Below are 20,316 nucleotides of genomic sequence, written 5' to 3'. Positions count from 1 at the left end.
TTATGAAAATATGACTTTTAAAATCTGATCTTTCTAGAAGGTTATGAAGTTAACTACACAAGTATATTTCAAAACCTTTCCCTCTTACGGAAATCAGTACTTTTTGTTAAACTCCATAGCATTGTTGAAATGATGAATTAAATTGTGCATTGCTAAGAGCTTTGAATTTTTCAGTAGGGAAAGCCCTTTACAAATGCAAGCCATGGTTATCCTTCCCTCCTTTCTTCCTTGCTTTCTGACCTTGGGCAAGTTAAGCCACATCTATTTGCCTCCAGGTCTCCACCTGTAAAGAAAAGATAACAGAGGCTGCTTATCCAGGTTAGGACCTTAACAGGAGAGGTAATAAGTGAGTACACACCTCAGAAAACCCATACTGTTATTTGATTCCATCAAGATTAATATCATTTACACACAATAATAAGTTCCCTGAATACAGATCATGATCACTATATCTTGGACAGTTCTGGATGCACTGTTGGTACTGTACTCAGAAATATTGATAAGGTTAAAAAAGAAAAATATATAGCTAAGACACTGAATGCAGAAAGCAAAAACAATATATTTAAAGGGTTCAGGTTCGTTGTGTGAACTTTTGTGCAAGCAAATATGAACAACAGATCCTTGTATCTTTTATGACTACAGCCTGCGTGAAACATTGTTACCATGCTCATTTTATAGAAGAAAAATGGAGCCCCAGCTACAGGTGTCTTCCTGAGACCATGCAACCCCTTTGGAAATAACTGCCATTGGTGTTGCCCCGTGGCAGCCTGTGCCAAGCATCAGGAAGAGCAGGAAAAGAGAAAACACAATCTTGGTGCTCAGGAAGTTCACAGTCTGGTAAGGAGATGGACAATAGTTACAAACACTCAAGTAAAAGCAGAATTACAACTGTATGTGTGTGCTCAGTCACTCAGTTCTGTCTGTCCGACTCTTTGTGACCCTGTGGACTGCCAAGTTCCTCTGTCCATGGGATTTTCCAGCAAGAATACTGGAGTGGGTTGCCGTTTCCTTCTCCAGGGGATCCTCCTGACCCAGGGATCAAACCCACGTCTCCTGTGTCTCTTGCACTGGCAGATGGATTCTTTACCACAAGCCACCTGGGAATCCCAATTACAACTGTAATTGGTATCAAAGGAAGTACAAGTAGCTGGGACAACATGTGTGCATGCTAAGTGGCTTCAGTCATATCTGAGTCTTTGTGACCCTCTGGACTGTAGCCTGCCAGTCTCCTTTGTCCATGGGATTCTCCAGCAAGAGTAAGGGAGCGGGTTGCCCTGCCCTCCTCCAGAGGATCTTCCCAACCCAGGGACTGAACCTGCATCTCCTGTGACCCCTGCATTGCAGGAGGATTCTTTACCATTGAGCCACCAGGTAAGTCCATTCAGTTCAGTTCAGTTCAGTCGCTCAGTCGTGTCCGAGTCTTTGTGACCCCATGAAGCACAGCATGCCAGGCCTCCCTGTCCATCACCAACTCCTGAAGTTCACCCAAACCCAAGTCCATCAAGACGGGGATGCCATCCAACCATCTCATCCTCTGTCGTCCCCTTCTCCTCCTGCCCTCAATCTTTCCCAGCATCAGGGTCTTTTCAAATGAGTCAGCTCTTTGTATCAGGTGGCCAAAGTATTGGAGTTTCAGCTTCAACATCAGTCCTTCCAATGAACACCCAGGACTGAGCTCCTTTAGGATGGACTGGTTGGATCTCCTTGCAGTCCAAGGGACTCTCAAGAGTCTTCTCCAACACCACAGTTCAAAAGCATCAATCTCTTTTGGTGCTCAGCTTTCTTTATAGTCCAACTCTCACATCCATACATGATCACTGGAAAAACCATAGCCTTGACTAGACAGACCTTTGTTGACAAAGTAATGTCTCTGCTTTTTAATATGCTGTCTAGGTTGGTCATAACTTTCCTTCCAAGGAGTAAGCATCTTTTAATTTCATGGCTGCATTCACCATCTGCAGTGATTTTGGAGCCCAGAAAAATAAAGTCAGCCACTGTTTCCACTGTTTCCCCATCTATTTGCCATGAAGTGATGGGACCAGATGTCATGATCCTAGTTTTCTGAATGTTGAGCTTTAAGCCAACTTTTTCACTCTCCTCTTTCACTTTCATCAAGAGGCTTTTTAGTTCTTCTTCACTTTCTGCCATAAGGGTGGTGTCATCTGCATATCTGAGGTTATTGGTATTTCTCCCGGCAATCTTGATTTCAGCTTGTGCTTCATCCAGCCCAGCATTTCTCATGATGTACTCTGCGTATAAGTTAAATAAACAGGGTGACAATATACAGCCTTGATGTACTTCTTTTCCTATTTGGAACCAGTCTGTTGTTCCATGTCAGGTTCTAACTGTTGTTTCCTGACCTGCATACAGGTTTCTTAAGAGGCAGGTCAGGTGGTCTGATATTCCCATCTCCTTCAGAATTTCCCACAGTTTATTGTGATCCACAAAGGTTTTGGCATAGTCAATAAAGCAGAAATAGATGTTTTTCTGGAACTCTCTTGCTTTTTTGATGATCCAGCGGATGTTGGCAATTTGATCTCTGGTTCCTCTGCCTTTTCTAAAACCAGCTTGAACATCTGGAAGTTCACAGTTCACATATTGCTGAAGCCTGGCTTGGAGAATTTTAAGCATTACTTTACTAGCATGTGAGATGAGTGCAATTGTGTGGTAGTTTGAGCATTCTTTGGGATTGCCTTTCTTTGGGATTGGAATGAAAACTGACCTTTTCCAGTCCTGTGACCACTGCTGAGTTTTCCAAATTTGTCGACATATTGAGTGCAGCACTTTCACAGCATCATCTTTCAGGATTTGAAATAGCTCAACTGGAATTCCATCACCTCCACTAGCTTTGTTCATAGTGATGCTTCCTAAGGCCCACTTGACTTCACATTCCAGGATGTCTGGCTCTAGGTGAGTGATCACACCATCGTGATTATCTGGGTCGTGAAGATCTTTTTTGTACAGTTCTTCTGTGTATTTTTGCCACCTCTTCTTAATATCTTCTGCTTCTGTTAGGTCCATACCATTTCTGTCCTTTATTGAGCCCATCTTTGCATGAAATATTCCCTTGGTATCTAATTTTCTTGAAGAGATCTCTAGTCTTTCCCATTCTATTGTTTTCCTCTATTTCTTTGCATTGATCACTAAGGAAGGCTTTCTTATCTCTCCTGCTATTCTTTGGAACTCTGCATTCAAATGGGTATATCTTTCCTTTTCTCCTTTGCTTTTCACTTCCCTTCTTTTCACAGCTATTTGTAAGGCCTCCTCAGACAACCATTTTGCCTTTTTGCATTTCTTTTTCTTGGGGATGGTCTTGATTCCTGTCTCCTGTACAATGTCATGAACCTCCATCCATAGTTCATCAGGCATTCTGTCTATCAGATTTAGTACCTTAAATGTATTTCTCACTTCCACTGTACAGTCATAAAGGATTTGATTTACATCTTATCTGAATGGTCTAGTGGTTTTTTTCCACTTTCTTCAATTTAAGTCTGAATTTGGCAATAAGGAGTTCATGACCCAAGCCACAGTCAGCTCCCGGTCTTGTTTTTGCTGACTGTATAGAGCTTCTCCATCTTTGGCTGCAAAGAAGATAATCAATCTGATTTCGGTGTTGACCATCTGGTGATGTCCATGTGTAGAGTCTTCTCTTGTGTTGTTGGAAGAGGGTGTTTGCTATGACCAGTGCGTTCTCTTGGCAAAACTCTATTAGCCTTTGCCCTGCTTCATTCTGTACTCCAAGGCCAAATTTGCCTGTTACTCCAGGTATTTCTTGACTTCCTACTTTTGCATTCCAGTCTCCTATAATGAAAAGGACATCTTTTTTGGGTATTAGTTCTAGAAGGTCTTTTAGGTCTTCATAAAATTGTTCACTTTCAGCTTCTTCAGCGTTGGTGGTCAGGGGATAGACTTGGATTATGTGATATTGAATGATTTGCCATGGAAACGAACAGAGATCATTCTGTCATTTTTGAGATTGCATCCAAGTATTCCATTTTGGACTCTTTTGTTGACTCCATTTCTTCTAAGGGATTCCTGCCCACAGTAGTAGATATAATGGTCATCTGAGTTAAATTCACCCGTTCCAGGCCATCTTAGTTAGCTGATTCCTAGGATGTTGATGTTCACTCTTGCCATCTCCTGTTTGACCACTTCCAATTTGCCTTGATTCATGGACCTAGCATTCCAGGTTCCTGTGCAATATTGCTCTTTACAGCATCAAACCGTGCTTCCATCACCAGTCACATACACAACTGGGTGTTGTTTTTGCTTTGGCTCCATCCCTTCATTCTTTCTGGAGTCATTTCTCCATTGATCTCCACTGACAAAATGTGGTCCACTGGAGAAGGGAATGGCAAACCACTTCAGTATTCTTGCCTTGAGAACCCCATGAACAGTATGAGAAGGGAAAAAGACAGGACACTGAAAGAGGAACTCCCCAGGTCGGGAGGTGCCACATATGCTACTGGAGATCAGTGAAGAAAGAACTCCAGAGAGAATGAAGGTAAGCCCATGGAAGAGTATAAAACGGAGTAATTGATCTCATCTAGGAGATGGGGAGGGCTTCCTCAGGGATCCAGGAGGGAAGGGCAGCTTCAGTTAAGGATATGAAGGTGGGGAGAATCCTGTGTAGGTGGGAGAAGAAACAGGTGCGAACACAATGAGTTGGGAAAGGACACACCTGGTTGGAGGAGCTGAAAGGAGCCCACTGGGCGCACAGTGACCAGGTTAGGGGCATGGTGAGAAAGAAACCCCGAGGAAGGGTCTGTGCTTCCAGGGACTGGACTCTTCAGGTCCTGTTAGGAATTTTTCTGATAATCAGAACCTATTGCTATTAGAATAAAGATGGATCTTAAAATGAAACCTTGCCATTTGTATCAACATGGATAGACCTCAGGAGTATTATGCTAAGTGAAATAAGTCAGACAGAGAAAGAAATACCATGTGATCTCATTTATATGTGCAACAAAAACAACAACAAAACAGACAAAAACCGAGTTTCAGATACAGAGAAAGGTTGGTGGTTGCCAGAGCTGTAAGTAGGGGTAAGGGAGGAAGCTGGTGAAATAGGTGGAGTCAAAAGATACACCAAAAGATGGTTATAAAATAAGCCCTGGGGACGTGATGCACAGCACAGTGACTAAGTTGATGATACTGTATTGTACATTCAAAAGTTGCTAAGAGAGTAAATCTTGAAAGTTCTCACCACAAAAAAGTTTTTTGTAACTGTGAATGATGACTGGATATTAACTACACTTACTGTGCTGACCATTTCACAATATATACAAATATCGAATCATCATATTGTACATCTGAAACTACTTTAATATGTCAATTGCATGTCAATTTTTTTAAAAAAAGGAGCCTTTCTGTATGTGTGTTTGTGTGTAAAGTATAATCAGTTTATGTCCTGATCAGCTCATTGTGGCTACATTGTTCACTGTGGAAGGAGGGAAGCCCAATGGGTGCAGGAAGATGAGACAAGGAAGTTTTCTGATAGTCCTGGTGAGAAATGATTGCCACTGGGTGACTGTCCATAGGTCAGTCCATCTGGGGTGCATCTCCTCAAACCCCCTTGTAGGAAACAACACCTTTTTGTGGTTAACAGGTGAGGGATGAGAGCCAGTTCTACATGCATATGTGTTTAGGAGACTCAGGGCCTGATGCAGTTAAATAAGTCTGCTTCCTCTAGAAGGTACCCACTGAGAATCTGCCTGGGGAGGGGCATAGACACTGCATCTCCTCACTGAGCACCTCACAACCCACCCCAGCATTCACTTACCATCTCCAGAATATTCTGTGTAACAGTGTAAAAGAATGTTTATCCATTGACACCTCTCTTCAAAATCCATGGTTTTCTATCATCACCAGTACAGAAAATGGGTGTTTGAAAACTTTAGCCTTGGGTAAAGGGGAAGAAGTTTTGATGTAGACACGTCTAGTGAGGAATGTAGGTGGGAGGAGCACAGTCTCTCTTCTTACAGGATATGTGGATAAAGAGGTGGGAACTAAAGAGGCCTCTGCAGAGGCCGCTGCTGCAGGCTGGCTTGTTTGACCCTTGGCTTGACGACCTGTGAGCATGTCTGTTTCTTGGGCATTGCCCATGGAGCTTGGGAAGAAACAGACCCCAGGAGCCCCCTGATCCTCCTACATTATCAGGTGACCAGGCCAATGATTATTTCCAATATTCACTCAAGGACTCCCCAGCCAATAGCACATTAGCCAAAGCGACTGTGATTAGGAGGCAGAGCTCCAAGTTCTTGGGTGCAGAGGACAGCTGTGCTCTGTCGGCACATGTCCAGCAGGTCTAACTGGCCTGTCTTTCAAGAAAGTGCAAACTCAGGCTTCAGTAAGACTGGACACTGTCCTAGCCATCTGTACTGGTCAGTCCTCACAGCATGTCCTTCTGCTGTGGAAGCTAGAAGTTCAGTGCTCAGCACTGAATTTAAGAGTTTCTCAAATTGAGGAACACACGCCCTGAGGAGTGGGTGTGGGGAAGGACACAGGACAAACATGTAGATATTTTACTCGTAGATTTAGAAAAGCTATTTTTACATGAAACAAAACATATTATGACTTTCCATGAAAAACAGGAGTTTTTTTTTTTTTTTTAAGATTAAATATGAGACTTCAATGAGATCTTGTGGGCCTCTGAAATGGAAATAAGGTAAGGAGTTGACTATCATCTGCTATTAGGGGCTCTTAATATTAAAAAGTTTGGAATTATTGTATCTAGTCCAATACTCATTTTATGACTGAAGAAACTGAGGCCAGAAAGATTAAAGACCTTGTCTTGATCCCCTGGCTTGGAGGACAGTGTTGACTCTCAACCAACACTCATTTCCATCCCTCTACCCCCCACCCCCTCCTTTTTTTTTTTTTTTTTTTTGCTACATAACCTGGACTATGCTCAGGGAAATGATGTGCTCAGCTGAAAATGCTTGTCTTCGCAGACTCCCTTGTATTTAGGAACAGCCACTCAATACAGTTCTGCCCGGTGGCCCAGCCCAGAGCCCCTCACTCCCTGTGGGGCTTGCAGGAGGTTACACTTAGAGAAACACTGAGAGATGCTACACTCTCTCCTGAAATCCCCTTTTTATTTTCTCTTTTATTTGAGCTATGGATATGTTTAGCCCTATAAATATGGGAAGCTCCTCTTTTTTCTTTTTTGTAAATTAATTAATTTTATTTTGTTCATTCTTTATGTTTGAATTCTGTTGCAACTTAATTTTTTAAATTTATTTATTTAATTGGAGGCTAACTAATTTACAACATTGTAGTGATTTTTGCCATTATTCACATGAATCAGTCACGGGTGTACATGTGTCCCCCGTCCTGACCCCCTCCCACCTCCCTCCCCATAGCATCCCTCAGGGTCATCCCAGTGCACCAGCCCTGAGCACCCTGTCTCATGCATTGAACCTGGACTGGTGATTTGTTTCACATATAATAATATACATGTTTCAATGCTATTCTCTCAAATTGTCCCACCCTTGCCTTCTCCCACAGAGTCCAAAAGTCTGTTCTTTACATCTGTGTCTCTTTTGCTGTCTTGCATATAGTCATCATTCAGTTCAGTTCACTTTAGTTCAGTCGCTCAGTCATGTCCGACTCTTTGTGGCCCCATGAACCACAGCCCACCAGGCCTCCCTGTCCATCACCAGCTCCCAGAGTTTACTCAAACTCATGCCCATCGAGTTGGGGATGCCATCCAGCCATCTCATCCTCTGTCGTCCCCTTCTCCTTCTGCCCCCAATCCCTCCCAGCATCAGTTACCACCTTTCTAAATTCCATATAGATGCATTAATATACTGTATTGGTGTTTTTCTTTCTGGCTTACTTCACTCTATATAATAGGCTCCAGTTTCATCCACCTCATTAGAACTGATTCAAATGCATTCTTTTTAATAGCTGAGTAATATTCCATTGTGTATATGTACCACAGCTTTCTTATCCATTCATCTGCCAATGGACATCTAGGTTGCTTCCATGTCCTGGCTATTGTAAACAGTGCTGTGATGAACATTGGGGTACACGTGTCTCTTTCAATTCTGGTTTCCTCAGTGTGTATGCCCAGCAGTGGGATTGCTGGGTCATATGGCAGTTTTATTTCCAGTTTTTTAAGGAATCTCCACAGTGTTCTCCATAGTGGCTGTACTAGTTTGCATTCCCACCAACAGTGTAACAGGGTTCCATTTTCTCTGCACACTCTCCAGCATTTATTGTCTGTAGACTTTTTGATAGCAGCCATTCTGACCAGCGTGAGATGTAGGTTACCTCATTGTGGTTTTGATTTGCATTTCTCTGATAATGAGTGATGTTGAGCATCTTTTCATGAGTTTGTTAGCCATCTGTATGTCTTCTTTGGAGAAATGTCTGTTTAGTTCTTTGGCCCATTTTTTGATTGGGTCATTTATTTTTCTGGAATTGAACTGCAGAAGCTGCTTGTGTATTTTTGAGACTAATTCTTTGTCAGTTGCTTTGCTTGCTATTATTTTCTCCCATTCTGAAGGCTGTCTTTTCACCTTGCTTATAGTTTCCTTCGTTATGCAAAAGCTTTTAAGTTTCATTAGGTCCCATTTGTTTATTTTTGCTTTTATTTCCAATATTCTGGGAGGTGGCTCATAGAGGATCCTGCTGTGATTTACACCAGAGAGTGTTTTGCCTATGTTTTCCTCTGGGAGTTTTATAGTTTCTGGTCTTACATTTAGATCTTTAATCCATTTTGAGTTTATTTTTGTATATGGTGTCAGAAAGCGTTCTAGTTTCATTCTTTTACAAGTGGTTGACCAGTTTCCCCAGCACCACTTGTTAAAGAGATTGTCTTTCCTCCGCTGTATATTCTTGCCTCCTTTGTCAAAGATAAGATGTCCATAGGTGTGTGGATTTATCTCTGGGCTTTCTGTTTTTTTCCATTGATCTTTGTGCCAGTACCATACTGTCTTGATGACTATAACTTTGTAGTATAATCTGAAGCCAGGCAGGTTGATTCCTGCAGTTCCATTCTTCTTTCTCAAGATTGCTTTGGCTATTCGAGGTCTTTTGTATTTCCATACAAGTTGTGAAAGCATTTGTTCTAGTTCTCTGAAAAATATCATTGGTAGCTTGATAGGGATTGCATTGAATCTATAGATTGCTTTGAGTAGTACACTCATTTTCACTCTATTGATTCTTCCGATCCATGAATATGGTATATATCTCCATCTATTTCTGTTCTTTGATTTCTTTCATCAGTGTTTTATAGTTTTATATATATATAGGGCTTTTGTTTCTTTAGGTAGACATTTTTCTAAGTACTTTATTCTTTTCATTGCAATGGTGAATGGAATTTTTCCTTAATTTCTCTTTCTGTTTTCTCATTGTTAGTGTATAGGAATGCAAGGGATTTCTGCATGTTAATTTTATATCCTGCAACTTTACTATAGTCATTGATTAGCTCTAGTAATTTTCTGGTGGAGTCTTTAGGGTTTTCTATGTAGAGGATCATGTCATCTGCAAACAGTGAGAGTTTTACTTCTTCTTTTCCAATCTGGATTCCTTTTATTTCTTTTCTGCTTTGATTGCTGTGGCCAAAACTTCCAAAACTATGTTGAATAGTAGTGGTGTGAGTGGGCACCCTTGTCTTGTTCCTGACTTTAGGGGAAATGCTTCCAATTTTTCACCATTGAGGATAATGTTTGCTGTGGGTTTATCACATATGGCTTTTTGTTATGTTGAGGTCCTTCCATGCCTGTTCTGGTGGGTTTTTATCATAAATGAATGTTGAATTTTGTCAATGGCTTTCTCTGCATCTATTGAGATAATCATATGGTTTTATCTTTCAATTTGTTAATGTGGTATATCACATTGATTGATTTGTGAATATTGAAGAATCCTTGCATCCCTGGGATAAAGCCCACTTGGTCATGATGTATGATCTTTTTAATATGTTGTTGGATTCTGTTTGCTAGAATTTTGTTGAGGATTTTTGCATCTATGTTCATCATTGATATTGGCCTGTATTTTCTTTTTTTGTGGCATCTTTGTCTGGTTTTGGTATTAGGGTGATGGTGGCCTCATATAATAGCTTTGGAAGTTTACCTCCCTCTGCAATTTTCTGAAAGAGTTTGAGTAGGATAGGTGTTAGCTATTCTTTAAATTTTTGGTATTATTCATCCTTGAAGCCATCTGGTCCTGGGCTTTTGTTTGTTGGAAGATTTTTGATTACAGTTTTGATTTCCATGCTTGTGATGGGTCTGTTAAGATTTTCTATTTCTTCTGGTTCAGTTTTGGAAGGTTATACTTTTCTAAGAATTTGTCCATTTCTTCCACATTGTCCATTTTATTGGCATATAGTTGCTGATAGTAGTCTCTTATAATCCTTTTGTATTTCTGGGTTGTCTGTTTTGATTTCTCCGTTTTTCACTTCTGATTTTGTTGATTTGATTCTTCTCCCTTTTTTTCTTGATGAGTCTGGCTAATGGTTTGTCTATTTTATTTACCTTCTCAAAGAACCAGCTTTTAGTTTTGTTGATTTTTGCTATAGTCTCCTTTGTTTCTCTTTCATTTATTTCCACCTAATTTTTAGGATTTCCTTCCTTCTACTAACTGTGGGGTTCTTCATTTGTCTTTTTTCTAGTTGCTTTAGGTGTAGAGTTAGGTTATTTATTTGATGTTTCTCTTGTTTCTTGAGGTAAGCTTGTATTGCTATGAACCTTCCCCTTAGCACTGCTTTTACTGAATCCCATAGGTTTTGGGTTGTTGTGTTTTCATTTTCATTCATTTCTATGCATATTTTGATTTATTTTTTATTTCTTCTGTGATTTTTTGGTTATTCAGAAGTATGTTGTTAGCCTCCATATGTTTACACTTTTAATAGCTTTTTTCCCCTGTAGTTGACATCTAATCTTACTGCATTCTGATCAGAAAAGATGCTTGAAATGATTTCAGTTTTTTGAATTTACCATGGCTAGGTTTATGGCCTAGGATGTGATCTATCCTGGAGAATGTTCTGTGTGCACTTGAGAAAAAGGTGAAATTCATTGTTTTGGGGTGAAATGTCCTATAGATATCAATTAGGTCTAACTGATCCATTGTATCATTTAAAGTTTGTGTTTCCTTGCTAATTTTCTGTTTAGTTGATATATCCATAGGTGTATTACAGATACATATTATTGTGTTACTGTTAATTTTCCCTTTCATACTTGTTAGCATTTGCCTTACATATTGTGGTGCTCTTATGTTGGGTGCATATATATTTATAATTGTTATATCTTCTTCTTGGATTGACCCCTTGATCATGATGTAGTGCCCTTCTTTGTCTCTTTTTGTGGCCTTTATTTCAAAGTCTATTTTATCTGATATGAGTATTGCTACCCCTGCTTTCTTTTGGTCTCCATTTCCATGAAATATCTTTTTCCAGACCTTCACTTTCAGTCTGTATGTGTCCCTTGTTTTGAGGTAGGTCTCTTGTAAAAGCATATATAGGGGTCTTGTTTTTGTATTCATTCAATCAGTCTTTGTCTTTTGGTTGGGGCATTCAACCCATTTACATTTAAGGTAATTATTGATAAGTATGATCCCATTGCCATTTACTTTGTTGTTTTGGGTTCGAGTTTATTAACCTTTGCTCTGTTTCCTGTCTAGAAAAGATCCTTAAGCATTTGTTGAAGAGCTGGTTTGGTGGTGCTGAATTCTCTCAGCTTTTGCTTGTCTGTAAAGCTTTTGATTTCTCCTTCATATTTGAATGAGATCCTTGTTGGGCATAGCAATCTGGGTCATAGGTTTTTCTCTGTCATCACTTTAAGTATGTCTTCCATTCCCTTCTGGCCTGAAGAGTTTCTATTGAAAGATCAGCTGTTATCCTTATGGGAATTCCCTTGTATGTTATTTGTTGTTTTTCCCTTGCTGCTTTTAATATTTGTTCTTTGTGTTAGATCTTTGTTAATTTGATTAATATGTGTGTTGGGGTGTTTCACCATGGGTTTATCCTATTTAGGACACTCTGGGTTTCTTGGACTTGGGTGGCTATTTCCTTCCCCATTTTAGGGAAGTTTTCAATTATTATCTCCTCAAGTATTTTCTCATGCCCTTTCTTTTTGTCTTCTTCTTCTGGGACACCTATGATTCAAATGTTGGGGCATTTAACATTGTCCCAGAGGTCTCTGAGGTTGTCCTCATTTCTTTTAATTCTTTTTTTCTTTTTTCCTCTCTGCTTCATTTATTTCCACCATTCTATCTTCCACCTCACTTATCCTATCTTCTGCCTCAGTTACTCTAGTCTTCGTTTCCTCCAGAGTGTTTTCCATCTCAGTTATTGCATTATTCATTATTGATTGACTCTTTTTTATTTCTTCTAGGTCCTTGTTAAACATTTCTTGCATCTTCTCAATCCTTGTCTCCAGTCTATTTATCTGTAACTCCATTTTGTTTTCAAGATTTTGGATCATCTTTACTATCATTATTCTGAATTCTTTTTCAGTAGACTCCCTATCTCCTCTTCTTTTGTTTGGTTTGGTGGGCATTTATTTTGTACATTTACCTGCTGAATATTTCTCTGCCTTTTCATTTTGTTTAGATTGCTGTGTTTGGCATGGCCTTTCTGTATGCTGGAAGCTAGTGGTTACTCTTTATTGTGGAGGTTCCTCCCTGTGGGTGGGGTTGGACGAGTGGTTTGTCAAGGTTTCTTGGTTAGGGAAGCTTGCGTTGGTGTTCTGGTGGGTGGAGCTGGATCTCTTCTCTCTGGTGTGCAATGAAGTGTCCAGTATTGAATTTTGAGGTGTCTGTGGGATTGGTGTGACTTTGGGCAGCCTGCATTTTAATGCTCAGGGCTATGTTCCTGAGTTGGTGGAGAATTAGCATGATATGTCTTGCTTTGGAATTTTTTGGCTCTTGGGTGGAGCTTGGCTTCAGTGTAGGTATGGAGGATTTTGATTGAGTGCTTGTCAATTAATGTTCCCTGGAGTCAGGAGTTTTCTGGTGTTCTCAAGTTTTGGATTTAAGCCTCCTGCCTCTGGCTTTCAGTCTTATTCTTACAGTAGCCTCAAGACTTCTCCATCCATACAGCACTGATGATAAAACATCTAGGTTAATGGTGAAAAGATTCTCCACAGTGAGGGACACCCAGAGAGATTCACAGAGTTACATGGAGAAGAGAAGAAGCAGGAGGGAGACAGAGGTGACCAAGAGGAGAAGGGGGGGAATCAAAAGGGGAGAGAGCAGTCGAGACAATAATCAATTCCCTGTTTGCTTTGCACAGTCTGGAAAACCCAGAGAGATTCACAGAGTTATGTAGAGAAGAGAAGGGGGAGGAGGGAAACAGAGATGACCTGGGGGAGAAAAGGGAGAGTCAAAAGGGGAGAGAGCAATCAAGCTGGTAATCACACCCCTAAGTAAAAATGGGTACTGAAGATTAGATTCTTAAAGGTACAAAATTGGTAACAAATACCAAAAAGCAAAGATTAAAAATCTAGAGTAGAGGTAAGACTGAAAAATACAATACAAAAAAAAAAAAATCAAAACAAAATCAATCACAAAAATTATAAAAAATATATATATGAAATTTGCTTTAAAAATAGGGTCTTTTTTTTTGCAAGGTAATAGTAGGCTATAAAAATGAAAATTAAAGGAGTAATAAAGAACTTAAAAATAAAAAAAAATTTTTAAAAGTTAAAAAATGATAATAGTAAAACATATCTAGGAATTTCTCTGGAGCTGTTGAGGGCAGTGTGGGGTCAGTTCAGTTTCAGATAGTTCCTTGTTCCAGCTTATATTTCTTCTCAAGGTCTATAGGCCCCTTCCAATGCTTAGTCAATGCTAACTACCGGGTTTTAATCTGCTGCACCTGTCACTGCCAGAGCGGTTCCCTCTTTTTTCTTTCTTCTTCTTCTTCTTCTTCTTTTTTTTTTTTTTTTTGGCTTCTTCTGTTTGCAGGTCTCTTCAGTGTCTAATTTCCGCCCTGACACAAGGGGGCAAAGGTGGTCACTTATTTAGGCTCACTCAGTCGTGCTGTGGGGAGGGAGGAACACTGCAAACAAATATCACTGGCGTGTGTAGGGAGTGCTCGCAGTGTATGGGCCAAACTGGGTTTGCCCCTGCTCAGGGCATGTGTGTTTTTCCTGTCTACACTGCTCAGGCTCCAGATCCAAAGCAGGCCCTGGGTTTCGTGCACTTCCCAGGTCCAAGCTGCTCAGGTTCAGGTTCTCAGGTACTCCACAGTGGCACAGACTCAGTTGGGTGTGCATTTTGTGCCCAGGTCTGAGCAGCTCAGGCGACCAGGTGCTTGGCGAGTGCACTGTCCCAGGTGGGCCATGCATCTTAATCACCTCCTCTGTCCCAGCCCCTCGGTTTCCCGGGTGTGCTGTGGGAGCACCGTCTCAGGTGTGCCGTGTGTCTCCTCTGGGGAGCTGACCTCTGGCTGCGACCCTCCTGGCGGATGTCAACCATCCAGGATCCCAGGAAGACTTGGTTAGCAACTGGGAGCCTGCTCAGTTTGGTAGAGGATGCTGTCTCTGGGGCCGAGTTTGCCCCTTGCCTTCTGGCTCTGGCTGTTTCCAGCCTGCCTCTCTGCCTCTGGCAGGGGATGGGCCAGTCCACAGCCGGCTAGCTCTCCTCTGGTATTCGCTCAGTCCTTTGTTCTGTGAGCGAGCCGGCAGTGCCTTAGGTTAGGGCTTTTCACAGGAAAGTTTTCTCTCTCTTTTCTTTTCTTTTTCTCTCTCTCTCTGGCTATCCCACAGTTTGGGTTGCTATCTCACATTAGCTCCCTCAGATTGTCCTCAGGGCATTTCAGGCCCAGTCCTTACCCTAAGCATGCAGCCCGCGCCTCCCTGTCCAGCCCCTGCTCACTGGTGGCCAACGCGAGCATCTGGGCTACTTCTCCACTGGGAGTTGCAGTTAGGTGCATATTCTGTGGGTTTTTTTTTTCCCCTCCCCATTATGTTGCCCTCTGAGATTCCAAAACTCCCCACAGACCTGCCTGTGAGAGGGTTTCCTGCTGTTTGGAAACTTCTCCTTCATGACTCCCTCCCCAGGATGGGTCTCCATCCCTAACTCTTTTGTCTCTCTTTTTGTCTTTTATATTTTGTCCTACCTCCTTTCAAAGAGAATGGGCTGCCTTTCTGGGTGCCTGGTGTCCTCCACCAGCATTCAGAAGTTGTTTTGTGGAAGTTGCTCAGCATTCAAATGATCTTTTGATGAATTTGTGGGGGAGAAAGTGGTCTCCCTGTCCTATTCCTCTGCCATCTTAGGACTGCCTCCTCCTCTTTTTGATTCTTCTATTTCATCAGTTTTCAGTCCCCATCTCTTTAGGATGAGTCTCCATGGGTGGTTTCCAGACTTGAGCTCCAATGGACCAAATAAAAATGTTTCTTTTATTAAAAAAAAGAAGCAACCTTTTTGAGGGTTTCTGGAAATGTTTGTTTTCCTGACTTGGATGTTTCCCCTTCATTTTTTCTTCTTCTTTCATGTTTCTGTCCAAAACATGACTGTGAGATCTGTAGGTGCTGCAGCCACCTTGTACTAAGAGGGGACAGCTTAAGGATTAATGCCAACATGCAGGGAATGGTGAGACAGGGAGGGAGAGTGAGGCTTGGCCTCCAGTAGTTGAACAGCTTCTCCAGCCCTGGACTGCCCAGACTCAGATACTGTGATATGTGAGAACCATAAACACTTGTTTTTAAAGTCCCTTTAATTAGGTTTCCATTTCAGGCAAGTGAATTTCTTACTGATATGTCCAGAGAGCTTGGGGTTGGTATGGAAAGTTTTTACCCTGTCTCACACACACACACACACACACACACACGTGTATGTGTGTGTGTATGCACTCATTCGTGTCTGACTCTTTGTGACCCAAGGACTGAGGTCCTCCAGGCTCCTCTGTCCATGGAATTTTCCAGGCAAGAATACTGAAGCAGGTTGCTATTTCCTACTCCAGGGGATCTGTCCTGACCCAGGGATCAAACCTACATCTCTTGCGTCTCCTGCATTGGCAGACAGATTTTTTTTTTTTTTAATCACTGCTCCACCTACACAATCTTCCTGAATTAGGGGCTCTCACAGAGAATAAGATGGACAGGAAGGCAGGAGGCTGTGATTTTTCTCCCCTGCCTGTAGCAGAAGAGGAGACCTGGTTCCATACAGTGGTCTTCAGAGCAGGCTGTCTGGAGGGGCAAGGCCAGGGCTGTGTGGTGCCCTGCTTGGTTTTGAAAGGCGTATTCCCTCTTTGGAGGTCAGAGGCGCTTGAACCGGAGCTGGGAGAGAAGGGAACTGGGCTTCCCACGGCTGCAGGGCCCTCTGGCTGCTTGTTCAAGGCAGCGTCTCTGCTGTCCCAGCCCCAGCCCTGCGTTGCCATGGTAACAGTCTTGACCTCCTGGCATTCTCAGTGCCTTTTCTTGAAAGGGCCTCTGTGCTTTATTTATCAATCTCACCCCTTGTCACGGCCTCCTTACTGAGCTCAGGGACACCTTGGTCCCAGCTCTGACCTCAGCACCTGCAGGAGGGGCCGGTAATCCCACCTGCTGAGGACAAAACAGACAAACACAAAGGCCGGGCTCTGCTCCAGGGTGGCGTCTGCCGCCTGCGAGAAGGGGATGGAGGTGGCTCCGGCCCCAGCCCCCATGGTGCCCTTCGGCTGCCCCTGAAAATTGCTCCAGGTCACAGAAGACATGGGCCAGCACGCCTCTCCACAACTGGGACTGTTGCCCGGGGTGGCTCTGCAGTTAGGGTTACACTGTCAATGTTCAAAAGAAGACCCAGATGCGCTGTGAACAAATTGCAAGAGGCACACCGAAACATATAAATTACCATTTGTAAAATAGACAGCCAGTGGGAATTTGCTGTGTGACACAGGGAGCTCAATCCCAGTGCTCTGTGACAACCTAGAGGGGTGGGATGGGGAGGGAGACTGGAGGGAGAGGACACATATATACCTGTGGCTGATTGATATATGGCAGAAACTAGCACAGTATTGTAAAGCGATCATCCTCCAATTAGAAATAAAAATTAAAAAATAGTCTTCTCAAAGTGGAAAGAAGTTTGTTTTCTTATCCTAGAAGTGTAGGGTGGACGCAGCGGGGCTGGAGGGGCTGGTCAGCAATACCAGCCTCCCCAGCCCTGCCAGCTCATCATGGGCTTCCGTTCTTCAGGTCACATCACGATTCAGAGGGCCTCTGGACCTTCAGCATCCCATGCGCATTCCAGGGAGAGGAAAGGGCAAAGCAGCCTCCCTGTCCATCTGCCTGTCCCATACAGAGCCTCAGAAAGCCTCTCAGCGCACTCAAGTCTCACTCCTCGATCTGAGTCTCACAGCCCTACCACACCCCAGGCACTCATGGGATGAGCCTTGTGGGTCCTGATGAGGTAGGGGTTTGCCAGTTTCTGGGTATTGAGTAATGACTGTCTCTCTCTCAGATGGCAAAGGGGTATGTGGGAAAGACTCCATAGACCTTCTCCCAACAGGACCGAGTGCCTTTTGTGTGTGCACATCCATTGCTGAGCCTTACCTGTCAGGCTTACCTGTTTCCACCTGGAAAGTGAGAGGCAGTGGAAGCCGCAAGTGCAGACTGTGAGGTATGAACTTACCCTGAATGGCAGATGGGGCATCAGAGATGGTCCCCTCTGTAAAGGACCTAAATGCCACTACTCTCCAGCAGCTAAATGTCCATGCTCAGCATCAGGGGCTGAGACATGCTCAGTGACCTGAATGAAGAATCAACAGAGCCCACTCACCAGACCAACACCAACATCCAAAACTGTTGGTTCACTCTGTCTGTTACCAAGCTGACAATAAATTAAAGGGTACAGTCTGTACTAGAATTCTGTGTCCCCCAGGAAGCAGACACAGAGAGCCTTGAAGGACAAGGCAACCCCACTGTCGAGGATGGCCAGGAATGGAAAACAGTTTTCTAGGTTGGCAGCCTCTGCCTGGGCCTGCCTCTCAGCCAAAGAGACTGCCTCTGGCATAGGATGTTTAGGCTGGAGGGGACTTAAAGATGCTATGGCCCACTCCCTTCACCTGAAGGCAAGAAGCTTAGGCCTGCTTAGGCCACATGAGTGGCTAAGGCTTCTGGACCAGAGGTGGCAGGGCAAGAACTGCATCCTTGGCAGGCCTGTGTGTCTCTGGGGCTGATCTCTGGCTGGGTTTCGGTCTCAAGGCCAGACAAGAGTGTGACCCATGCCACTAGCAAGGTAACAATCATTTCTCTGAGAAGCAATTCCTGGAAGAAGCAGGAAAAGCGAAGACTACTGATGAGGCCTGCCAGACAGTGGTACCTAAATGCTAAGTGTGCATGGTTAATTTTACTCCCTTGCTGGCAGGTTGTGCACTCTACGAGGTGCCCGAGTCATCGCTTCCAAAGGAGCTCAGAGCAGGGCTGGAATCCTCGGGGCTCCCAGGACTTGTGTGCCTGAGTGTTGCTTTGGGACCCATCCTCCAGGAGAGGATTGGCATGTGGAGGGCACAGCCCAGCAAGCACTCCTGGGGCCACACCTGAGTGGTCACAGGCTACTAGATGGCTGCACCTGCAAGAGGTTTAATTACTCCACCAGGACCTTGACTGGGCTGCCGGTAGGAGCAGTCAGCTGTGGATTGCCCCAGCTTTTTCTTGCTACATAGGATTTTACAAATTGATGAGAAAAGAAATGCCCCCATGTATATAGTGACCCAGGGCTTCCCAGCTGGCTCAGTGGTAAGGAATCCTCCTACCAATGTTGGAGCTGCAGGAGATGCAGGTTCGATCCCTGGCTCAGGAAGATCCCCTGGAGGAGGAAATGGGAACCCATTCCACAGTATTCTTGCCTGGGAAATCCCATGGACAGAGGAGCCTGGTGGGCTACAGTACAGGATCACAAAGAGTGGGACACGACTGAGTGGCTGAGCATGCACACACACATAGTGACCCAGCATTAAAGAAAAAGACGTCAGAAACTCTGCTCCTGTATGCATTTTTGTGGCTGATTCACTACAGGTGCATGGCCCTGTCTTGCTCTAAATTTCCTTATAAAATGGAGTGGCTGATACAGTGATGTGTACTCTGGGAAGAAACATTTCAGAGTGACTCTTGCTGGGAAAATCCTCCAAGCGTCTTTATATATTTATTGGGTGCCTAAGTCCAGGCCAAGAATCTCTGCCTTCTTGGGGCTGATGATCCAAAGAGGTGGAGATCCAAAAATACTTAAAACTATAAGACCCACAGGGTGTGGCTGCTACTTGGAGAGAGAAGGGGAGTGACCACACAAATGTGGAACTGGGGTGCTCCACAGAAAAACCCTTGAAGTATGGATCAGATTTTGACCAACAGGAATGGTAGAAGAGAGTCTTGGGTAAAGAAGGAACGGGAGAGTATATTAGGGTTTTCCAGAGAATGAGAGTCAATAGGATGCATGTGAATATGTGAAGAGAGAAACTAACTTTAAGGAGCTGGCTCACATGATGGTGGGGTCTGACAAGTCCACAGTCAGCAGAGCAGGCCGACAGGCTGGAGACCCAGGAAGAGTTGAAGTTCAAGTCCAAAGGCATCTGCCGGTGGAATTCTCTCTTCAGTGGGAGAGCCATCATTTTAAGATTCAACTGATTAGAGAGGGCCTGCCCACACTACGGAAGGCAATCTGCTTTACTCAAAGTCCACCAACTGAAATGTAAACCTTACCCCCCAAAAAATTATTTAACAGAAATATCCAGAATAATGTTCGACCAAACAACTGGGCACTGTGGCCCAGTCACATTGACATGTAAACTCAGTCACCACAGAAAGCAGATTTGCAAGGCAGGACAGTGTGGGCATGTGTGGGGAGAGAGAGTGGTCTATGCATGGGGTGAGGGGACCAGGCCTGCAAGGGAGGAGAGGGTGGCGGGTGTGCCTCTTGAGGCAAGGTTTAGGAAGTGTGTGCCTTTTGAAGCAAGGCTTAGGAAGCAGGGCAACAGGAGAGGATGATTGGTGCTGGTGCAGGATAGGCTAGGGGGAGGGTAGGGGAGGGGTTTGAGGAAGAAAGTCATGAGAGGTGGAGGTGGTGGTAAAGAGACAACTTGCAGGGAGACTACCAGTGCACTAGCTTTTACCGAACAGTGCTCTGGTGTTAGGCAGTTCTCCTTCCCTGAGGGGCGTCAGAAGCAGCCTTGAGATTTTTCCATGTCTTCCCACAGCATCACAAGCTCTCAGTCTGAAACTTCACGTGCACATAGTTTCTTGTCTTGGTGCCAGGCACGGCCATGCTTCTCTTGAACAAGCCTTGGGTCATCGTGACTAGTGACACTGAGTAGTGCTTCCTCTTTAAGTCAGTTTGTTGAGCTTGAAACCATACTTGGAAACAGAGTCTATTGCAGGGTATCACGGCACACATTTT

At 43.5% G+C, this 20,316-nt stretch overlaps 1 long non-coding RNA gene across 1 annotated transcript in view; it reads left to right on the top strand.

The window, feature by feature from the left end:
• The window catches only part of LOC110137904 (uncharacterized), a 31,370-nt gene extending 13,535 nt beyond the window's left edge, over positions 1–17,835 (top strand). The window contains exons 2-4 of the long non-coding RNA XR_011486455.1: positions 6,616–6,667; positions 17,121–17,334; positions 17,434–17,835. This is a non-coding gene — a long non-coding RNA (uncharacterized lncRNA). The remainder of the gene's footprint in view (positions 1–6,615; positions 6,668–17,120; positions 17,335–17,433) is intronic.
• Positions 17,836–20,316: the final 2,481 nt, after the last annotated feature.

Source organism: Odocoileus virginianus, unplaced genomic scaffold (assembly GCF_023699985.2).
Source record: "Odocoileus virginianus isolate 20LAN1187 ecotype Illinois unplaced genomic scaffold, Ovbor_1.2 Unplaced_Contig_14, whole genome shotgun sequence".
NCBI classification, from domain to species: Eukaryota; Metazoa; Chordata; class Mammalia; order Artiodactyla; family Cervidae; genus Odocoileus; species Odocoileus virginianus.
The sequence above is the reverse complement of the archived record's forward strand: the minus strand, read 5'-3'. Positions and strand labels throughout refer to the sequence as shown.